Source organism: Pseudophryne corroboree, unplaced genomic scaffold (assembly GCF_028390025.1).
Source record: "Pseudophryne corroboree isolate aPseCor3 unplaced genomic scaffold, aPseCor3.hap2 scaffold_345, whole genome shotgun sequence".
In the NCBI taxonomy this organism is placed as follows: domain Eukaryota; kingdom Metazoa; phylum Chordata; class Amphibia; order Anura; family Myobatrachidae; genus Pseudophryne; species Pseudophryne corroboree.
In genome coordinates this window covers 480,478-497,776 of record NW_026970008.1, presented here as the reverse complement: position 1 = coordinate 497,776, position 17,299 = coordinate 480,478, and the positions used below count along the sequence as shown (strand labels likewise).

The 17,299-nt window shown below is 50.5% G+C and overlaps 27 non-coding genes and 3 pseudogenes across 27 annotated transcripts; all 30 read left to right on the top strand.

Moving 5' to 3' along the window:
• Window positions 1-336: 336 nt before the first annotated feature.
• LOC135020226 (U1 spliceosomal RNA) lies at window positions 337-500 on the top strand. Its single transcript, XR_010217679.1, has one exon. It is a non-coding gene; the product is annotated as a U1 spliceosomal RNA (small nuclear RNA).
• Window positions 501-652: 152 nt separating this feature from the next.
• LOC135020120 (U1 spliceosomal RNA) lies at window positions 653-815 on the top strand. The gene has a single exon (XR_010217602.1). It is a non-coding gene; the product is annotated as a U1 spliceosomal RNA (small nuclear RNA).
• A 671-nt stretch (window positions 816-1,486) lies between these two features.
• On the top strand, window positions 1,487-1,650 carry LOC135020236 (U1 spliceosomal RNA). The gene has a single exon (XR_010217689.1). It is a non-coding gene; the product is annotated as a U1 spliceosomal RNA (small nuclear RNA).
• Window positions 1,651-1,802: 152 nt separating this feature from the next.
• LOC135020147 (U1 spliceosomal RNA) lies at window positions 1,803-1,965 on the top strand. The gene has a single exon (XR_010217624.1). It is a non-coding gene; the product is annotated as a U1 spliceosomal RNA (small nuclear RNA).
• A 671-nt stretch (window positions 1,966-2,636) lies between these two features.
• On the top strand, window positions 2,637-2,800 carry LOC135020223 (U1 spliceosomal RNA). Its single transcript, XR_010217676.1, has one exon. It is a non-coding gene; the product is annotated as a U1 spliceosomal RNA (small nuclear RNA).
• A 152-nt stretch (window positions 2,801-2,952) lies between these two features.
• LOC135020134 (U1 spliceosomal RNA) lies at window positions 2,953-3,115 on the top strand. Its single transcript, XR_010217611.1, has one exon. It is a non-coding gene; the product is annotated as a U1 spliceosomal RNA (small nuclear RNA).
• A 663-nt stretch (window positions 3,116-3,778) lies between these two features.
• LOC135020225 (U1 spliceosomal RNA) lies at window positions 3,779-3,942 on the top strand. Its single transcript, XR_010217678.1, has one exon. It is a non-coding gene; the product is annotated as a U1 spliceosomal RNA (small nuclear RNA).
• A 152-nt stretch (window positions 3,943-4,094) lies between these two features.
• LOC135020135 (U1 spliceosomal RNA) lies at window positions 4,095-4,256 on the top strand. The gene has a single exon (XR_010217612.1). It is a non-coding gene; the product is annotated as a U1 spliceosomal RNA (small nuclear RNA).
• A 665-nt stretch (window positions 4,257-4,921) lies between these two features.
• LOC135020047 (U1 spliceosomal RNA) lies at window positions 4,922-5,085 on the top strand. The gene has a single exon (XR_010217532.1). It is a non-coding gene; the product is annotated as a U1 spliceosomal RNA (small nuclear RNA).
• A 152-nt stretch (window positions 5,086-5,237) lies between these two features.
• On the top strand, window positions 5,238-5,400 carry LOC135020098 (U1 spliceosomal RNA). Its single transcript, XR_010217581.1, has one exon. It is a non-coding gene; the product is annotated as a U1 spliceosomal RNA (small nuclear RNA).
• A 671-nt stretch (window positions 5,401-6,071) lies between these two features.
• Window positions 6,072-6,235, top strand: LOC135020224 (U1 spliceosomal RNA). The gene has a single exon (XR_010217677.1). It is a non-coding gene; the product is annotated as a U1 spliceosomal RNA (small nuclear RNA).
• Window positions 6,236-6,387: 152 nt separating this feature from the next.
• Window positions 6,388-6,550, top strand: LOC135020106 (U1 spliceosomal RNA). The gene has a single exon (XR_010217588.1). It is a non-coding gene; the product is annotated as a U1 spliceosomal RNA (small nuclear RNA).
• A 671-nt stretch (window positions 6,551-7,221) lies between these two features.
• On the top strand, window positions 7,222-7,385 carry LOC135020070 (U1 spliceosomal RNA). The gene has a single exon (XR_010217554.1). It is a non-coding gene; the product is annotated as a U1 spliceosomal RNA (small nuclear RNA).
• A 152-nt stretch (window positions 7,386-7,537) lies between these two features.
• On the top strand, window positions 7,538-7,679 carry LOC135020191 (U1 spliceosomal RNA; annotated as a pseudogene).
• A 692-nt stretch (window positions 7,680-8,371) lies between these two features.
• LOC135020024 (U1 spliceosomal RNA) lies at window positions 8,372-8,535 on the top strand. Its single transcript, XR_010217509.1, has one exon. It is a non-coding gene; the product is annotated as a U1 spliceosomal RNA (small nuclear RNA).
• A 152-nt stretch (window positions 8,536-8,687) lies between these two features.
• LOC135020206 (U1 spliceosomal RNA) lies at window positions 8,688-8,823 on the top strand (annotated as a pseudogene).
• A 698-nt stretch (window positions 8,824-9,521) lies between these two features.
• LOC135020069 (U1 spliceosomal RNA) lies at window positions 9,522-9,685 on the top strand. Its single transcript, XR_010217553.1, has one exon. It is a non-coding gene; the product is annotated as a U1 spliceosomal RNA (small nuclear RNA).
• Window positions 9,686-9,837: 152 nt separating this feature from the next.
• LOC135020123 (U1 spliceosomal RNA) lies at window positions 9,838-10,000 on the top strand. Its single transcript, XR_010217604.1, has one exon. It is a non-coding gene; the product is annotated as a U1 spliceosomal RNA (small nuclear RNA).
• Window positions 10,001-10,671: 671 nt separating this feature from the next.
• LOC135020218 (U1 spliceosomal RNA) lies at window positions 10,672-10,835 on the top strand. The gene has a single exon (XR_010217672.1). It is a non-coding gene; the product is annotated as a U1 spliceosomal RNA (small nuclear RNA).
• Window positions 10,836-10,987: 152 nt separating this feature from the next.
• LOC135020154 (U1 spliceosomal RNA) lies at window positions 10,988-11,150 on the top strand. The gene has a single exon (XR_010217631.1). It is a non-coding gene; the product is annotated as a U1 spliceosomal RNA (small nuclear RNA).
• A 672-nt stretch (window positions 11,151-11,822) lies between these two features.
• Window positions 11,823-11,986, top strand: LOC135020217 (U1 spliceosomal RNA). The gene has a single exon (XR_010217671.1). It is a non-coding gene; the product is annotated as a U1 spliceosomal RNA (small nuclear RNA).
• A 152-nt stretch (window positions 11,987-12,138) lies between these two features.
• Window positions 12,139-12,301, top strand: LOC135020116 (U1 spliceosomal RNA). The gene has a single exon (XR_010217598.1). It is a non-coding gene; the product is annotated as a U1 spliceosomal RNA (small nuclear RNA).
• Window positions 12,302-12,972: 671 nt separating this feature from the next.
• LOC135020034 (U1 spliceosomal RNA) lies at window positions 12,973-13,136 on the top strand. Its single transcript, XR_010217519.1, has one exon. It is a non-coding gene; the product is annotated as a U1 spliceosomal RNA (small nuclear RNA).
• Window positions 13,137-13,288: 152 nt separating this feature from the next.
• Window positions 13,289-13,451, top strand: LOC135020146 (U1 spliceosomal RNA). The gene has a single exon (XR_010217623.1). It is a non-coding gene; the product is annotated as a U1 spliceosomal RNA (small nuclear RNA).
• A 671-nt stretch (window positions 13,452-14,122) lies between these two features.
• Window positions 14,123-14,286, top strand: LOC135020221 (U1 spliceosomal RNA). The gene has a single exon (XR_010217675.1). It is a non-coding gene; the product is annotated as a U1 spliceosomal RNA (small nuclear RNA).
• Window positions 14,287-14,438: 152 nt separating this feature from the next.
• Window positions 14,439-14,601, top strand: LOC135020165 (U1 spliceosomal RNA). The gene has a single exon (XR_010217638.1). It is a non-coding gene; the product is annotated as a U1 spliceosomal RNA (small nuclear RNA).
• A 671-nt stretch (window positions 14,602-15,272) lies between these two features.
• Window positions 15,273-15,436, top strand: LOC135020216 (U1 spliceosomal RNA). Its single transcript, XR_010217670.1, has one exon. It is a non-coding gene; the product is annotated as a U1 spliceosomal RNA (small nuclear RNA).
• Window positions 15,437-15,588: 152 nt separating this feature from the next.
• Window positions 15,589-15,730, top strand: LOC135020214 (U1 spliceosomal RNA; annotated as a pseudogene).
• A 693-nt stretch (window positions 15,731-16,423) lies between these two features.
• Window positions 16,424-16,587, top strand: LOC135020215 (U1 spliceosomal RNA). The gene has a single exon (XR_010217669.1). It is a non-coding gene; the product is annotated as a U1 spliceosomal RNA (small nuclear RNA).
• Window positions 16,588-16,739: 152 nt separating this feature from the next.
• LOC135020153 (U1 spliceosomal RNA) lies at window positions 16,740-16,902 on the top strand. Its single transcript, XR_010217629.1, has one exon. It is a non-coding gene; the product is annotated as a U1 spliceosomal RNA (small nuclear RNA).
• Window positions 16,903-17,299: the final 397 nt, after the last annotated feature.

Sequence of the window (17,299 nt, the reverse complement as noted above, 5' to 3'; positions counted from 1 at the left end):
GGCCGCCATGCCCTGCACGCCCCTTTTCTCTTTTCATATGCAGACGAGGGTTGAAGCCAACTTTGACCCACTGCTTGGATGGCATTACCATATGCAAATCAATCTGCTGCAGGCCTTCCCCCAGGAATGCTTGCACTAGTTGTTGCATTTGGTTTGTTGTTTGGGGGTGCTTCAGTATTAGGCAGCCTTCTGCCCTCCCATGTTCATCTGAAAATATGTGTTCTCCCTGCAGTTGTTGTCCCCAGATGAGAGTTCCCGTGTGCTGCCTCAGTTGAATCTCCTTTACTTGACAGAGATGTGCCTGAGCAGCGGCCCTCCCCAGCCCTATCCTAAATCATACTTATTTTGCATAGGAGATACCATGGTCATGAAGATTGTTCTCCCAGGGTGAGGTTCATTCATTGCATTCTGGGTATGCTGACCCCTGTGATTTCCCCAAATGTGGGAAACTCGACTGCATTATTTGTGGTAGTGGGGGACTGTGTTTGTGCTTTCCTCTGGTCAGCTCTGGTAAAAGTCAGATTTCTTTGTCTCAGATCTTCGTCTAGCCTTGTTCTTCTTTCGAGAGTTCCCTTGTACTGCCTCAGTTGGATCTCCTTCACTTGACAGGGGGGTGCACGAGCAGCGACCCTCCCAAGCTTTAACCCAACTCCTACTTACCTGCCAGGTGAGATACTATGATCAGGAAGGTGCTTCTCCCAGGGCAAGGCTCACCCATTGCACTCTGGGTGTGCTGCTCCTGCGATTTCCCCAAATGTGGGACACTTGACTGCATAATTTGTGTTTCCTCTGGTCGGCTCTCATATAATTCAGATCTCTTTGTCTCAGGTCTTTCTCCAGCCTAGTTTGCTGTCTGTTTCCACTTCTCTTTTCTTGAGCCGCTCCCTTCTATGCCCTTGCGCACTATCCTGACCTCTCCCGTCTGCTTACTTTGTGCCTTCCAACGCACAATGCATACTACAGGTAGTGCTGCAGGGCCCACACCCTTTTACATGCTTTACAGAGCAGCTCTGGAGCTGTTACAGTGCCCAGCTGCTGCAAGAAATCATCTTGAATGCTTCAGGGGCTGGGGCATAGCCAACATGAGCCCCACACCGAAGGAGGGTGGGGGTGTTTAATGCGAACTAAGGGTCATCCAAGCGCCGCAAAAGGCCGCCATGCCCTGCATACCCCTTTTCTCTTTTCATATGCAGATGAGGGTTCCAGCCAACTTTGGCTCACTGCTTGGATGACATCACCATATGCAAATCCATCTGCTGTAGGCCTTCCCCCAGGAATGCTGGCACTAGTTGTTGCATTTGGTTTGTTGTTTGGGGGTGCTTCAGTATTAGGCAGCCTTCTGCCCTCCCATGTTCATCTGAAAATATGTGTTCTCCCTGCAGTTGTTGTCCCCAGATGAGAGTTCCCTTGTGCTGCCTCAGTTGAATCTCCTTTACTTGACAGAGATGTGCCTGAGCAGCGGCCCTCCCCAGCCCTATCCCAAATCATACTTATTTTGCATAGGAGATACCATGGTCATGAAGATTGTTCTCCCAGGGTGAGGTTCATTCATTGCATTCTGGGTATGCTGACCCCTGTGATTTCCCCAAATGTGGGAAACTCGACTGCATTATTTGTGGTAGAGGGGGACTGTGTTTGTGCTTTCCTCTGGTCAGCTTTGGTAAAAGTCAGATTTCTTTGTCTCAGATCTTCCTCTAGCATTGTTCCTCTTTTGAGAGTTCCCTTATGCTGCCTCAGTTGGATCTCCTTCACTTGACAGGGGGGTACCCGAGCAGCGACCCTCCCCAGCTCTAGCACAACTCCTACTTACCTGCCAGGTGAGATACTATGATCATGTAGGTGCTTCTCCCAGGGCAAGGCTCACCCATTGCACTCTGGGTGTGCTGCCCCTGTGATTTCCCCAAATGTGGGAAACTTGACTGCATAATTTGTGTTTCCCCTGGTCGGCTCTCGTATAATTCAGATCTCTTTGTCTCAGGTCTCTCTCCAGCCTAGTTTGCTGTCTGTTTCCACTTCTCTTTTCTTGAGCCGCTCCCTTCTATGCCCTTGCGCACTATCCTGACTTCTCCCGTCTGCTTACTTTGTGCCTTCCAACGCACAATGCGAACTACAGGTAGTGCTGCAGGGCCCACACCCTTTTACTTGCCTTACAGAGCAGCTCTGGAGCTGTTACAGTGCCCAGCTGCTGCAAGAAATCAGCTGGAATGCTTAAGGGGCTGGGGCATAGCCAACATGAGCCCCACACCGAAGGAGGGTGGAGGTGTTTAATGCGAACTAGGGATCATCCAAGCGCCGCAAAAGGCCGCCATGCCCTGCACGCCCCTTTTCTCTTTTCATATGCAGACGAGGGTTGAAGCCAACTTTGACCCACTGCTTGGATGACATCACCATATGCAAATCCATCTGCTGCAGGCCTTCCCCCAGGAATGCTTGCACTAGTTGTTGCATTTGGTTTGTTGTTTGGGGGTGCTTCAGTATTAGGCAGCCTTCTGCCCTCCCATGTTCATCTGAAAATATGTGTTCTCCCTGCAGTTGTTGTCCCCAGATGAGAGTTCCCTTGTGCTGCCTCAGTTGAATCTCCTTTACTTGACAGAGATGTGCCTGAGCAGCGGCCCTCCCCAGCTCTATCCCAAATCATACTTATTTTGCATAGGAGATACCATGGTCATGAAGATTGTTCTCCCAGGGTGAGGTTCATTCATTGCATTCTGGGTATGCTGACCCCTGTGATTTCCCCAAATGTGGGAAACTCGACTGCATTATTTGTGGTAGTGGAGGACTGTGTTTGTGCTTTCCTCTGGTCAGCTCTGGTAAAAGTCAGATTTATTTGTCTCAGATCTTCCTCTAGCCTTGTTCTTCTTTCGAGAGTTCCCTTGTGCTGCCTCAGTTGGATCTCCTTCACTTGACAGGGGGGTGCCCGAGCAGCGACCCTCCCCAGCTCTAGCCCAACTCCTACTTACCTGCCAGGTGAGATACTATGATCAGGAAGGTGCTTCTCCCAGGGCAAGGCTCACCCATTGCAATCTGGGTGTGCTGCTCCTGCGATTTCCCCAAATGTGGGACACTTGACTGCATAATTTGTGTTTCCTCTGGTCGGCTCTCGTATAATTCAGATCTCTTTGTCTCAGGTCTCTCTCCAGCCTAGTTTGCTGTCTGTTTCCACTTCTCTTTTCTTGAGCCGCTCCCTTCTATGCCCTTGCGCACTATCCTGACTTCTCCCGTCTGCTTACTTTGTGCCTTCCAACGCACAATGCGAACTACAGGTAGTGCTGCAGGGCCCACACCCTTTTACTTGCCTTACAGAGCAGCTCTGGAGCTGTTACAGTGCCCAGCTGCTGCAAGAAATCAGCTTGAATGCTTCAGGGGCTGGGGCATAGCCAACATGAGCCCCACACCGATGGAGGGTTTAATGCGAACTAGGGGTCATCCAAGCGCCGCAAAAGGCCGCCATGCCCTGCACGCCCCTTTTCTCTTTTCATATGCAGACGAGGGTTGAAGCCAACTTTGACCCACTGCTTGGATGACATCACCATATGCAAATCCATCTGCTGCAGGCCTTCCCCCAGGAATGCTTGCACTAGTTGTTGCATTTGGTTTGTTGTTTGGGGGTGCTTCAGTATTAGGCAGCCTTCTGCCCTCCCATGTTCATCTGAAAATATGTGTTCTCCCTGCAGTTGTTGTCCCCAGATGAGAGTTCCCTTGTGCTGCCTCAGTTGAATCTCCTTTACTTGACAGAGATGTGCCTGAGCAGCGGCCCTCCCCAGCCCTATCCCAAATCATACTTATTTTGCATAGGAGATACCATGGTCATGAAGATTGTTCTCCCAGGGTGAGGTTCATTCATTGCATTCTGGGTATGCTGACCCCTGTGATTTCCCCAAATGTGGGAAACTCGACTGCATTATTTGTGGTAGTGGGGGACTGTGTTTGTGCTTTCCTCTGGTCAGCTCTGGTAAAAGTCAGATTTCTTTGTCTCAGATCTTCCTCTAGCCTTGTTCTTCTTTCGAGAGTTCCCTTGTGCTGCCTCAGTTGGATCTCCTTCACTTGACAGGGGGGTGCCAGAGCAGCGACCCTCCCCAGCTCTAGCCCAACTCCTACTTACCTGCCAGGTGAGATACTATGATCATGAAGGTGCTTCTCCCAGGGCAAGGCTCACCCATTGCACTCTGGGTGTGCTGCCCCTGTGATTTCCCCAAATGTGGAAACTTGACTGCATAATTTGTGTTTCCACTGGTCGGCTTTCACATAATTCAGATCTCTTTGTCTAAAGTCTCTCTCCAGCCTAGTTTGCTGTCTGTTTCCACTTCTTTTTTTTTGAGCCCCTCCCTTCTATACCCTTGTGCACTATCCTGACTTCTCCTCCTGTCTGCTTACTTTGTGCCTTCCAATGCACAATGCAAACTACAGGTAGTGCTGCAGGGCCCACAACCTTTTACTTGCCTTACAGAGCAGCTCTGGAGCTGTTACAGTGCCAAGCTTCTGCAAGAAATCAGCTTGAATGCTGGGGCATTGCCAACATGAGCCCCACACCGAAGGAGGGTGGGGGTGTTTAATGCGAACTAAGGGTCATCCAAGCGCCGCAAAAGGCCGCCATGCCCTGCATACCCCTTTTCTCTTTTCATATGCAGATGAGGGTTCCAGCCAACTTTGGCCCACTGCTTGGATGACATCACTGTATGCAAATCCGTCTTCTGCAGACCTTCCCCCAGGAATGCTTGTACTAGTTGTTGCATTTGGTTTGTTGTTTGGGGGTGCTTCAGTATTAGGCAGCCTTCTGCCCTCCCATGTTCATTTGAAAATATGTGTTCTCCCTGCAGTTGTTGTCCCCAGATGAGAGTTCCCTTGTGCTGCCTCAGTTGAATCTCCTTTACTTGACAGAGATATGCCTGAGCAGCGGCCCTCCCCAGCCCTATCCCAAATCATACTTATTTTGCATAGGAGTTACCATGGTCATGAAGATTGTTCTCCCAGGGTGAGGTTCATTCATTGCATTCTGGGTATGCTGACCCCTGTGATTTCCCCAAATGTGGGAAACTCGACTGTATTATTTGTGGTAGTGGGGGACTGTGTTTGTGCTTTCCTCTGGTCAGCTCTGGTAAAAGTCAGATTTCTTTGTCTCAGATCTTCCTCTAGCCTTGTTCTTCTTTCGAGAGTTCCCTTGTGCTGTCTCAGTTGGATCTCCTTCACTTGACAGGGGGGTGCCCGAGCAGCGACCCTCCCCAGCTCTAGCCCAACTCCTACTTACCTGCCAGGTGAGATACTATGATCAGGAAGGTGCTTCTCCCAGGGCAAGGCTCACCCATTGCACTCTGGGTGTGCTGCTCCTGCGATTTCCCCAAATGTGGGACACTTGACTGCATAATTTGTGTTTCCTCTGGTCGGCTTTCGTATAATTCAGATCTCTTTGTCTCAGGTCTCTCTCCAGCCTAGTTTGCTGTCTGTTTCCACTTCTCTTTTCTTGAGCCGCTCCCTTCTATGCCCTTGCGCACTATCCTGACTTCTCCCGTCTGCTTACTTTGTGCCTTCCAACGCACAATGCGAACTACAGGTAGTGCTGCAGGGCCCACACCCTTTTAGTTGCCTTACAGAGCAGCTCTGGAGCTGTTACAGTGCCCAGCTGCTGCAAGAAATCAGCTGGAATGCTTCAGCGGCTGGGGCATTGCCAACATGAGCCCCACACCGAAGGAGGGTGGGGGTGTTTAATGCGAACTAAGGGTCATCCAAGCGCCGCAAAAGGCCGCCATGCCCTGCATACCCCTTTTCTCTTTTCATATGCAGATGAGGGTTCCAGCCAACTTTGGCCCACTGCTTGGATGACATCACTGTATGCAAATCCGTCTTCTGCAGACCTTCCCCCAAGAATGCTTGTACTAGTTGTTGCATTTGGTTTGTTGTTTGGGGGTGCTTCAGTATTAGGCAGCCTTCTGCCCTCCCATGTTCATTTGAAAATATGTGTTCTCCCTGCAGTTGTTGTCCCCAGATGAGAGTTCCCTTGTGCTGCCTCAGTTGAATCTCCTTTACTTGACAGATATATGCCTGAGCAGCGGCCCTCCCCAGCCCTATCCCAAATCATACTTATTTTGCATAGGAGATACCATGGTCATGAAGATTGTTCTCCCAGGGTGAGGTTCATTCATTGCATTCTGGGTATGCTGACCCCTGTGATTTCCCCAAATGTGGGAAACTCGACTGCATTATTTGTGGTAGTGGGGGACTGTGTTTGTGCTTTCCTCTGGTCAGCTCTGGTAAAAGTCAGATTTCTTTGTCTCAGATCTTCCTCTAGCCTTGTTCTTCTTTCGAGAGTTCCCTTGTGCTGCCTCAGTTGGATCTCCTTCACTTGACAGGGGGGTGCCCGAGCAGCGACCCTCCCCAGCTCTAGCCCAACTCCTACTTACCTGCCAGGTGAGATACTATGATCAGGAAGGTGCTTCTCCCAGGGCAAGGCTCACCCATTGCACTCTGGGTGTGCTGCTCCTGCGATTTCCCCAAATGTGGGACACTTGACTGCATAATTTGTGTTTCCTCTGGTCGGCTCTCGTATAATTCAGATCTCTTTGTCTCAGGTCTCTCTCCAGCCTAGTTTGCTGTCTGTTTCCACTTCTCTTTTCTTGAGCCGCTCCCTTCTATGCCCTTGCGCACTATCCTGACTTCTCCCGTCTGCTTACTTTGTGCCTTCCAACGCACAATGCGAACTACAGGTAGTGCTGCAGGGCCCACACCCTTTTACTTGCCTTACAGAGCAGCTCTGGAGCTGTTACAGTGCCCAGCTGCTGCAAGAAATCAGCTTGAATGCTTCAGGTGCTGGGGCATAGCCAACATGAGCCCCACACCGAAGGAGGGTGGAGGTGTTTAATGCGAATTAGGGGTCATCCAAGCGCCGCAAAAGGCCGCCATGCCCTGCACATCCCTTTTTTCTTTTCATATGCAGACGAGGGTTGAAGCCAACTTTGACCCACTGCTTGGATGACATCACCATATGCAAATCCATCTGCTGCAGGCCTTCCCCCAGGAATGCTTGCACTAGTTGTTGCATTTGGTTTGTTGTTTGGGGGTGTTTCAGTATTAGGCAGCCTTCTGCCCTCCCATGTTCATCTGAAAATATGTGTTCTCCCTGCAGTTGTTGTCCCCAGATGAGAGTTCCCTTGTGCTGCCTCAGTTGAATCGCCTTTACTTGACAGAGATGTGCCTGAGCAGCGGCCCTCCCCAGCCCTATCCCAAATCATACTTATTTTGCATAGGAGATATCATGGTCATGAAGATTGTTCTCCCAGGGTGAGGTTCATTCATTGCATTCTGGGTATGATGACCCCTGTGATTTCCCCAAATGTGGGAAACTCGACTGCATTATTTGTGGTAGTGGGGGACTGTGTTTGTGCTTTCCTCTGGTCAGCTCTGGTAAAAGTCAGATTTCTTTGTCTCAGATCTTCCTCTAGCCTTGTTCTTCTTTCGAGAGTTCCCTTGTGCTGCCTCAGTTGGATCTCCTTCACTTGACAGGGGGGTGCCCGAGCAGCGACCCTCCCCAGCTCTAGCCCAACTCCTACTTACCTGCCAGGTGAGATACTATGATCATGTAGGTGCTTCTCCCAGGGCACAGCTCACCCATTGCACTCTGGGTGTGCTGCCCCTTTGATTTCCCCAAATGTGGGAAACTTGACTGCATAATTTGTGTTTCCCCTGGTCGGCTCTCATATAATTCAGATCTCTTTGTCTCAGGTCTCTCTTCAGCCTAGTTTGCTGTCTGTTTCCACTTCTCTTTTCTTGAGCCGCTCCCTTCTATGCCCTTGCGCACTATCCTGACTTCTCCCATCTGCTTACTTTGTGCCTTCCAACGCACAATGCGAACTACAGGTAGTGCTGCAGGGCCCACACCATTTTACTTGCCTTACAGAGCTGCTCTGGAGCTGTTACAGTGCCCAGCTGCTGCAAGAAATCAGCTTGAATGCTTCAGGGGCTGGGGCATAGCCAACATGAGCCCCACACCGAAGGAGGGTGGAGGTGTTTAATGCGAACTAGGGGTCATCCAAGCGCCGCAAAAGGCCGCCATGCCCTGCACGCCCCTTTTCTCTTTTCATATGCAGATGAGGGTTGAAGCCAACTTTGACCCACTGCTTGGATGACATCACCATATGCAAATCCATCTGCTGCAGGCCTTCCCCCAGGAATGCTTGTACTAGTAGTTGCATTTGGTTTGTTGTTTGGGGGTGCTTCAGTATTAGGCATCCTTCTGCCCTCCCATGTTCATCTGAAAATATGTGTTCTCCCTGCAGTTGTTGTCCCCAGATGAGAGTTCCCTTGTGCTGCCTCAGTTGAATCTCCTTTACTTGACAGAGATGTGCCTGAGCAGCGGCCCTCCCCAGCCCTATCCCAAATCATACTTATTTTGCATAGGAGATACCATGGTCATGAAGATTGTTCTCCCAGGGTGAGGTTCATTCATTGCATTCTGGGTATGCTGACCCCTGTGATTTCCCCAAATATGGGAAACTCGACTGCATTATTTGTGGTAGAGGGGGACTGTGTTTGTGCTTTCCTCTGGTCAGCTCTGGTAAAAGTCAGATTTCTTTGTCTCAGATCTTCCTCTAGCCTTGTTCCTCTTTCGAGAGTTCCCTTGTGCTGCCTCAGTTGGATCTCCTTCACTTGACAGGGGGGTGCCCGAGCAGCGACCCTCCCCAGCTCTAGCCCAACTCCTGCTTACCTGCCAGGTGAGATACTATGATCATGAAGGTGCTTCTCCCAGGGCAAGGCTCACCCATTGCACTCTGGGTGTGCTGCTCCTGCAATTTCCCCAAATGTGGGACACATGACTGCATAATTTGTGTTTCCCCTTGTCGGCTCTCGTATAATTCAGATCTCTTTGTCTCAGGTCTCTCTCCAGCCTAGTTTGCTGTCTGTTTCCACTTCTCTTTTCTTGAGCCGCTCCCTTCTATGCCCTTGCGCACTATCCTGACTTCTCCCGTCTGCTTACTTTGTGCCTTCCAATGCACAATGCAAACTACAGGTAGTGCTGCAGGGCCCACACCCTTTTACTTGCCTTACAGAGCAGCTCTGGAGCTGTTACAGTGCCCAGCTGCTGCAAGAAATCAGCTTGAATGCTTCAGGGGCTGGGGCATAGCCAACATGAGCCCCACACCGAAGGAGGGTGGAGGTGTTTAATGCGAATTAGGGGTCATCCAAGCGCCGCAAAAGGCCGCCATGCCCTGCACGCCCCTTTTCTCTTTTCATATGCAGACGAGGGTTGAAGCCAACTTTGACCCACTGCTTGGATGACATCACCATATGCAAATCCATCTGCTGCAGGCCTTCCCCCAGGAATGCTTGCACTAGTTGTTGCATTTGGTTTGTTGTTTGGGGGTGCTTCAGTATTAGGCAGCCTTCTGCCCCCCCATGTCCATCTGAAAATATGTGTTCTCCCTGCAGTTGTTGTCCCCAGATGAGAGTTCCCTTGTGCTGCCTCAGTTGAATCGCCTTTACTTGACAGAGATGTGCCTGAGCAGCGGCCCTCCCCAGCCCTATCCCAAATCATACTTATTTTGCATAGGAGATATCATGGTCATGAAGATTGTTCTCCCAGGGTGAGGTTCATTCATTGCATTCTGGGTATGATGACCCCTGTGATTTCCCCAAATGTGGGAAACTCGACTGCATTATTTGTGGTAGTGGGGGACTGTGTTTGTGCTTTCCTCTGGTCAGCTCTGGTAAAAGTCAGATTTCTTTGTCTCAGATCTTCCTCTAGCCTTGTTCTTCTTTCGAGAGTTCCCTTGTGCTGCCTCAGTTGGATCTCCTTCACTTGACAGGGGGGTGCCCGAGCAGCGACCCTCCCCAGCTCTAGCCCAACTCCTACTTACCTGCCAGGTGAGATACTATGATCATGTAGGTGCTTCTCCCAGGGCAAGGCTCACCCATTGCACTCTGGGTGTGCTGCTCCTGCGATTTCCCCAAATGTGGGACACTTGACTGCATAATTTGTGTTTCCTCTGGTCGGCTCTCGTATAATTCAGATCTCTTTGTCTCAGGTCTCTCTCCAGCCTAGTTTGCTGTCTGTTTCCACTTCTCTTTTCTTGAGCCTCTCCCGTCTATGCCCTTGCGCACTATCCTAACTTCTCCCGTCTGCTTACTTTGTGCCTTCCAACGCACAATGCGAACTACAGGTAGTGCTGCAGGGCCCACACCCTTTTAGTTGCCTTACAGAGCAGCTCTGGAGCTGTTACAGTGCCCAGCTGCTGCAAGAAATCAGCTTGAATGCTTCAGGTGCTGGGGTATAGCCAACATGAGCCCCACACCGAAGGAGGGTGGAGGTGTTTAATGTGAATTAGGGGTCATGCAAGCGCCGCAAAAGGCCGCCATGCCCTGCACATCCCTTTTTTCTTTTCATATGCAGACGAGGGTTGAAGCCAACTTTGACCCACTGCTTGGATGACATCACCATATGCAAATCCATCTGCTGCAGGCCTTCCCCCAGGAATGCTTGCACTAGTTGTTGCATTTGGTTTGTTGTTTGGGGGTGCTTCAGTATTAGGCAGCCTTCTGCCCTCCCATGTTCATCTGAAAATATGTGTTCTCCCTGCAGTTGTTGTCCCCAGATGAGAGTTCCCTTGTGCTGCCTCAGTTGAATCTCCTTTACTTGACAGAGATGTGCCTGAGCAGCGGCCCACCCCAGCCCTATCCCAAATCATACTTATTTTGCATAGGAGATACCATGGTCATGAAGATTGTTCTCCCAGGGTGAGGTTCATTCATTGCATTCTGGGTATGCTGACCCCTGTGATTTCCCCAAATGTGGGAAACTCAACTGCATTATTTGTGGTAGTGGGGGACTGTGTTTGTGCTTTCCTCTGGTCAGCTCTGGTAAAAGTCAGATTTCTTTGTCTCAGATCTTCCTCTAGCCTTGTTCTTCTTTCGAGAGTTCCCTTGTGCTGCATCAGTTGGATCTCCTTCACTTGACAGGGGGGTGCCCGAGCAGCGACCCTCCCCAGCTCTAGCCCAACTCCTACTTACCTGCCAGGTGAGATACTATGATCATGTAGGTGCTTCTCCCAGGGCAAGGCTCACCCATTGCACTCTGGGTGTGCTGCCCCTTTGATTTCCCCAAATGTGGGAAACTTGACTGCATAATTTGTGTTTCCTCTGGTCGGCTCTCATATAATTCAGATCTCTTTGTCTCAGGTCTCTCTCCAGCCTAGTTTGCTGTCTGTTTCCACTTCTCTTTTCTTGAGCCACTCCCTTCTATGCCCTTGCGCACTATCCTGACTTCTCCCGTCTGCTTACTTTGTGCCTTCCAATGCACAATGCAAACTACAGGTAGTGCTGCAGGGCCCACACCCTTTTACTTGCCTTACAGAGCAGCTCTGGAGCTGTTACAGTGCCCAGCTGCTGCAAGAAATCAGCTTGAATGCTTCAGGGGCTGGGGCATAGCCAACATGAGCCCCACACCGAAGGAGGGTGGAGGTGTTTAATGCGAACTAGGGGTCATCCAAGCGCCGCAAAAGGCCGCCATGCCCTGCCACGCCCCTTTTTTCTTTTCATATGCAGACGAGGGTTGAAGCCAACTTTGACCCACTGCTTGGATGGCATTACCATATGCAAATCAATCTGCTGCAGGCCTTCCCCCAGGAATGCTTGCACTAGTTGTTGCATTTGGTTTGTTGTTTGGGGGTGCTTTAGTATTAGGCAGCCTTCTGCCCTCCCATGTTCATCTGAAAATATGTGTTCTCCCTGCAGTTGTTGTCCCCAGATGAGAGTTCCCTTGTGCTGCCTCAGTTGAATCTCCTTTACTTGACAGAGATGTGCCTGAGCAGCGGCCCTCCCCAGCCCTATCCCAAATCATACTTATTTTGCATAGGAGATACCATGGTCATGAAGATTGTTCTCCCAGGGTGAGGTTCATTCATTGCATTCTGGGTATGCTGACCCCTGTGATTTCCCCAAATGTGGGAAACTCAACTGCATTATTTGTGGTAGTGGGGGACTGTGTTTGTGCTTTCCTCTGGTCAGCTCTGGTAAAAGTCAGATTTCTTTGTCTCAGATCTTCCTCTAGCCTTGTTCTTCTTTCGAGAGTTCCCTTGTGCTGCCTCAGATGGATCTCCTTCACTTGACAGGGGGGTGCACGAGCAGCGACCCTCCCCAGCTCTAGCCCAACTCCTATTTACCTGCCAGGTGAGATACTATGATCAGGAAGGTGCTTCTCCCAGGGCAAGGCTCACCCATTGCACTCTGGGTGTGCTGCTCCTGCGATTTCCCCAAATGTGGGACACTTGACTGCATAATTTGTGTTTCCTCTGGTCTGCTCTCATATAATTCAGATCTCTTTGTCTCAGGTCTTTCTCCAGCCTAGTTTGCTGTCTGTTTCCACTTCTCTTTTCTTGAGCCGCTCCCTTCTATGCCCTTGCGCACTATCCTGACCTCTCCCGTCTGCTTACTTTGTGCCTTCCAACGCACAATGCATACTACAGGTAGTGCTGCAGGGCCCACACCCTTTTACATGCTTTACAGAGCAGCTCTGGAGCTGTTACAGTGCCCAGCTGCTGCAAGAAATCATCTTGAATGCTTCAGGGGCGGGGGCATAGCCAACATGAGCCCCACACCGAAGGAGGGTGGAGATGTTTAATGCGAATTAGGGGTCATCCAAGCGCCATAAAAGGACGCCATGCCCTGCACATCCCTTTTTTCTTTTCATATGCAGACGAGGGTTGAAGCCAACTTTGACCCACTGCTTGGATGACATCACCATATGCAAATCCATCTGCTGCAGGCCTTCCCCCAGGAATGCTTGCACTAGTTGTTGCATTTGGTTTGTTGTTTGGGGGTGCTTCAGTATTAGGCAGCCTTCTGCCCTCCCATGTTCATCTGAAAATATGTGTTCTCCCTGCAGTTGTTGTCCCCAGATGAGAGTTCCCTTGTGCTGCCTCAGTTGAATCTCCTTTACTTGACAGAGATGTGCCTGAGCAGCTGCCCTCCCCAGCCCTATCCCAAAGCATACTTATTTTGCATAGGAGATACCATGGTCATGAAGATTGTTCTCCCAGGGTGAGGTTCATTCATTGCATTCTGGGTATGCTGACCCCTGTGATTTCCCCAAATGTGGGAAACTCGACTGCATTATTTGTGGTAGTGGGGGACTGTGTTTGTGCTTTCTTCTGGTCAACTCTGGTAAAAATCAGATTTCTTTGTCTCAGATCTTCCTCTAGCCTTGTTCCTCTTTCGAGAGTTCCCTTGTGCTGCCTCAGTTGGATCTCCTTCACTTGACAGGGGGGTACCCGAGCAGCGACCCTTTGCAGCTCTAGCCCAACTCCTACTTACCTGCCAGGTGAGATACTATGATCATGTAGGTGCTTCTCCCAGGGCAAGGCTCACCCATTGCACTCTGGGTGTGCTGCCCCTGTGATTTCCCCAAATGTGGGAAACTTGACTGCATAATTTGTGTTTCCCCTGGTCGGCTCTCGTATAATTCAGATCTCTTTGTCTCAGGTCTCTCTCCAGCCTAGTTTGCTGTCTGTTTCCACTTCTCTTTTCTTGAGCCGCTCCCTTCTATGCCCTTGCGCACTATCCTGACTTCTCCCGTCTGCTTACTTTGTGCCTTCCAACACACAATGCAAACTACAGGTAGTGCTGCAGGGCCCACACCCTTTTACTTGCCTCACAGAGCAGCTCTGGAGCTGTTACAGTGCCCAGCTGCTGCAAGAAATCAGCTTGAATGCTTCAGGGGCTGGGGCATTGCCAACATGAGCCCCACACCGAAGGAGGGTGGAGGTGTTTAATGCGAACTAAGGGTCACCCAAGCGCAGCAAAAGGCCGCCATGCCCTGCACGCCCCTTTTCTCTTTTCATATGCAGACGAGGGTTGAAGCCAACTTTGACCCACTGCTTGGATGGCATTACCATATGCAAATCAATCTGCTGCAGGCCTTCCCCCAGGAATGCTTGCACTAGTTGTTGCATTTGGTTTGTTGTTTGGGGGTGCTTCAGTATTAGGCAGCCTTCTGCCCTCCCATGTTCATCTGAAAATATGTGTTCTCCCTGCAGTTGTTGTCCCCAGATGAGAGTTCCCTTGTGCTGCCTCAGTTGAATCTCCTTTACTTGACAGAGATGTGCCTGAGCAGCGGCCCTCCCCAGCCCTATCTCAAATCATACTTATTTTGCATAGGAGATACCATGGTCATGAAGATTGTTCTCCCAGGGTGAGGTTCATTCATTGCATTCTGGGTATGCTGACCCCTGTGATTTCCCCAAATGTGGGAAACTCGACTGCATTATTTGTGGTAGTGGAGGACTGTGTTTGTGCTTTCCTCTGGTCAGCTCTGGTAAAAATCAGATTTCTTTGTCTCAGATCTTCCTCTAGCCTTGTTCTTCTTTCGAGAGTTCCCTTGTGCTGCCTCAGTTGGATCTCCTTCACTTGACAGGGGGGTGCCCGAGCAGCGACCCTCCCCAGCTCTAGCCCAACTCCTACTTACCTGCCAGGTGAGATACTATGATCAGGAAGGTGCTTCTCCCGGGGCAAGGCACACCCATTGGACTCTGGGTGTGCTGCTCCTGCGATTTCCCCAAATGTGGGACACTTGACTGCATAATTTGTGTTTCCTCTGGTCGGCTCTCGTATAATTCAGATCTCTTTGTCTCAGGTCTCTCTCCAGCCTAGTTTGCTGTCTGTTTCCACTTCTCTTTTCTTGAGCCGCTCCCTTCTATGCCCTTGCGCACTATCCTGACTTCTCCCGTCTGCTTACTTTGTGCCTTCCAACGCACAATGCGAACTACAGGTAGTGCTGCAGGGCCCACACCCTTTTACTTGCCTTACAGAGCAGCTCTGGAGCTGTTACAGTGCCCAGCTGCTGCAAGAAATCAGCTTGAATGCTTCAGGGGCTGGGGCATAGCCAACATGAGCCCCACACCGAAGGAGGGTGGAGGTGTTTAATGCGAACTAAGGGTCACCCAAGCGCCGCAAAAGGCCGCCATGCCCTGCACGCCCCTTTTCTCTTTTCATATGCAGACGAGGGTTGAAGCCAACTTTGACCCACTGCTTGGAAGACATCACCATATGCAAATCCATCTGCTGCAGGCCTTCCCCCAGGAATGCTTGCACTAGTTGTTGCATTTGGTTTGTTGTTTGGGGGTGCTTCAGTATTAGGCAGCCTTCTGCCCTCCCATGTTCATCTGAAAATATGTGTTCTCCCTGCAGTTGTTGTCCCCAGATGAGAGTTCCCTTGTGCTGCCTCAGTTGAATCTCCTTTACTTGACAGAGATGTGCCTGAGCAGCGGCCCTCCCCAGCCCTATCCCAAATCATACTTATTTTGCATAGGAGATACCATGGTCATGAAGATTGTTCTCCCAGGGTGAGGTTCATTCATTGCATTCTGGGTATGCTGACCCCTGTGATTTCCCCAAATGTGGGAAACTCAACTGCATTATTTGTGGTAGTGGGGGACTGTGTTTGTGCTTTCCTCTGGTCAGCTCTGGTAAAAGTCAGATTTCTTTGTCTCAGATCTTCCTCTAGCCTTGTTCTTCTTTCGAGAGTTCCCTTGTGCTGCATCAGTTGGATCTCCTTCACTTGACAGGGGGGTGCCCGAGCAGCGACCCTCCCCAGCTCTAGCCCAACTCCTACTTACCTGCCAGGTGAGATACTATGATCATGTAGGTGCTTCTCCCAGGGCAAGGCTCACCCATTGCACTCTGGGTGTGCTGCTGCTTTGATTTTCCCAAATGTGTGAAACTTGACTGCATAATTTGTGTTTCCCCTGGTCGGCTCTCATATAATTCAGATCTCTTTGTCTCAGGTCTCTCTCCAGCCTAGTTTGCTGTCTGTTTCCACTTCTCTTTTCTTGAGCCGCTCCCTTCTATGCCCTTGCGCACTATCCTGACTTCTCCCGTCTGCTTACTTTGTGCCTTCCAATGCACAATGCAAACTACAGGTAGTGCTGCAGGGCCCACACCCTTTTACTTGCCTTACAGAGCAGCTCTGGAGCTGTTACAGTGCCCAGCTGCTGCAAGAAATCAGCTTGAATGCTTCAGGGGCTGGGGAATAGCCAACATGAGCCCCACACCGAAGGAGGGTGGAGGTGTTTAATGCGAACTAGGGGTCATCCAAGCGCCGCAAAAGGCCGCCATGCCCTGCCACGCCCCTTTTTTCTTTTCATATGCAGACGAGGGTTGAAGCCAACTTTGACCCACTGCTTGTATGGCATTACCATATGCAAATCAATCTGCTGCAGGCCTTCCCCCAGGAATGCTTGCACTAGTTGTTGCATTTGGTTTGTTGTTTGGGGGTGCTTTAGTATTAGGCAGCCTTCTGCCCTCCCATGTTCATCTGAAAATATGTGTTCTCCCTGCAGTTGTTGTCCCCAGATGAGAGTTCCCTTGTGCTGCCTCAGTTGAATCTCCTTTACTTGACAGAGATGTGCCTGAGCAGCGGCCCACCCCAGCCCTATCCCAAATCATACTTATTTTGCATAGGAGATACCATGGTCATGAAGATTGTTCTCCCAGGGTGAGGTTCATTCATTGCATTCTGGGTATGCTGACCCCTGTGATTTCCCCAAATGTGGGAAACTCAACTGCATTATTTGTGGTAGTGGGGGACTGTGTTTGTGCTTTCCTCTGGTCAGCTCTGGTAAAAGTCAGATTTCTTTGTCTCAGATCTTCCTCTAGCCTTGTTCTTCTTTCGAGAGTTCCCTTGTGCTGCATCAGTTGGATCTCCTTCACTTGACAGGGGGGTGCCCGAGCAGCGACCCTCCCCAGCTCTAGCCCAACTCCTACTTACCTGCCAGGTGAGATACTATGATCATGTAGGTGCTTCTCCCAGGGCAAGGCTCACCCATTGCACTCTGGGTGTGCTGCCCCTTTGATTTCCCCAAATGTGGGAAACTTGACTGCATAATTTGTGTTTCCTCTGGTCGGCTCTCATATAATTCAGATCTCTTTGTCTCAGGTCTCTCTCCAGCCTAGTTTGCTGTCTGTTTCCACTTCTCTTTTCTTGAGCCACTCCCTTCTATGCCCTTGCGCACTATCCTGACTTCTCCCGTCTGCTTACTTTGTGCCTTCCAATGCACAATGCAAACTACAGGTAGTGCTGCAGGGCCCACACCCTTTTACTTGCCTTACAGAGCAGCTCTGGAGCTGTTACAGTGCCCAGCTGCTGCAAGAAATCAGCTTGAATGCTTCAGGGGCTGGGGCATAGCCAACATGAGCCCCACACCGAAGGAGGGTGGAGGTGTTTAATGCGAACTAGGGGTCATCCAAGCGCCGCAAAAGGCCGCCATGCCCTGCCACGCCCCTTTTTTCTTTTCATATGCAGACGAGGGTTGAAGCCAAC